This window comes from Gouania willdenowi, chromosome 7 (genome assembly GCF_900634775.1).
Source record: "Gouania willdenowi chromosome 7, fGouWil2.1, whole genome shotgun sequence".
Classification (NCBI taxonomy): Eukaryota; Metazoa; Chordata; class Actinopteri; order Blenniiformes; family Gobiesocidae; genus Gouania; species Gouania willdenowi.
The window spans coordinates 28917466-28919125 of NC_041050.1; the positions used below are offsets into that span (position 1 = coordinate 28917466).

The 1660-nt window shown below is 27.2% G+C and overlaps 1 long non-coding RNA gene across 1 annotated transcript; it reads left to right on the forward strand.

Annotated features, from left to right (window-relative positions):
- The first annotated feature begins 551 nt into the window (after positions 1-551).
- Positions 552-1660, forward strand: LOC114467653 (uncharacterized). The gene is made up of 2 exons (XR_003674537.1): positions 552-847; positions 1525-1660. It is a non-coding gene; the product is annotated as an uncharacterized LOC114467653 (long non-coding RNA).

The window sequence follows — 1660 nt, forward strand, 5'->3', positions numbered from 1 at the left end:
GCACATACTTAAAATGGGTAAGAAGACAAAAAGGCACAAAAAATCATAAAAATTAAAAATCACCCAAAATTGGAAGTAAGGCTTTAGTAAGGCATATTTTTCAAAAATTTCAAAAAATAAAAAATTGAGTTAAGACCATCAGTAGACACTAAAAACAACTATAAATTTAATGCACATACTAAACATGGGTTAAGAAGACAGTCTGGCACAAAAAATTACAAAAATAAAAAATCACCCAAAATTGGAAGTAAGGCTTTAGTAAGGCATATTTTTCAAAAATTTCAAAAAAAAAAAAAATTGAGTTAAGACCATAATGAGACCCTAAAAACGACTACAAATGTAATGCACATACTTAAAATGGGTAAAGAAGACAATAAGGCACAAAAAATAACGAAAATTAAAAATCACCCAAAATTGGAAGTAAGGCATATTTTTCAAAAATTTCAAAAAAAAAAAAAAGTGAGTTAAGACCATCGTTAGACCCTAAAAACTACTACAAATGTAATGCACATACCTAAAATAGGTTAGGAAGACAATAAGGCACAAAAAAATTATAAAAATCAAAAATTTACCCAAAATTGGAAATAAGGCTATAGTAAGGCATATTTTTCAAAAATTTCAAAAAATAAAAAATTGAGTAAAGACCATCAGTAGACCCTAAAAACAACTAGAAATTTAATGCACATACTCAAAATGGGTGAAGAAAACAGTCTGGCACAAAAAAATACAAAAATAAAAAATCACCCAAAATTGGAAGTAAGGCTTTAGTAAGGCATATTTTTCAAAAATTTCAAAAAATAAAAAAGTGAGTTAAGACCATCATTAGACCCTAAAAACTACTACAAATGTAATGCACACACTCAAAATGGGTAAAGAAGACATTAAGGCACAAAAAAAAAAGAAAATCAAAATCCACCCAAAATTGGATGTAAGGCTTTAGTAAGGCATATTTTTCAAAAATTTCAAAAAATAAAAAAGTGAGTTAAGGCCATAATTAGACCCTAAAAACTACTACAAATGTAATGCACATACTTAAAATGGGTTAAGAAGACAATAAGGCACAAAAAATAATGAAAATCAAAAATCACCCAAAATTGGAAGTAAGGCTTTAGTAAGGCATATTTTTCAAAAATTTCAAAAAATAAAAAAGTGAGTTAAGACCATCATTAGACCCTAAAAACTACTACAAATGTAATGCACACACTTAAAATGGGAAAAGAAGACATTAAGGCACAAAAAAAAAAAAAAATCAAAATCCACCCAAAATTGGAAGTAAGGCTTTAGTAAGGCATATTTTTATAAAATTTCAAAAAATAAAAAAGTGAGTTAAGACCATCATTAGACCCTAAAAACTACTACAAATGTAATGCACCCACTTAAAATGGGTTAAGAAGACAATAAGGGACAAAAAATTATAAAAATCAAAAATTACCTAAAATTGGAAGTAAGGCTATAATAAGGCATATTTTTCAAAAATTTCAAAAAATTGAGTTAAGACCATCAGTAGACCCTAAAAACAACTAGAAATTTAATGCACATACTCAAAATGGGTTAAGAAAACAGTCTGGCACAAAAAAATACAAAAATAAAAAATCACCCAAAATTGGAAGTAAGGCTTTAGTAAGGCATATTTTTCAAAAATTTCAAAAAATTAAAAAAG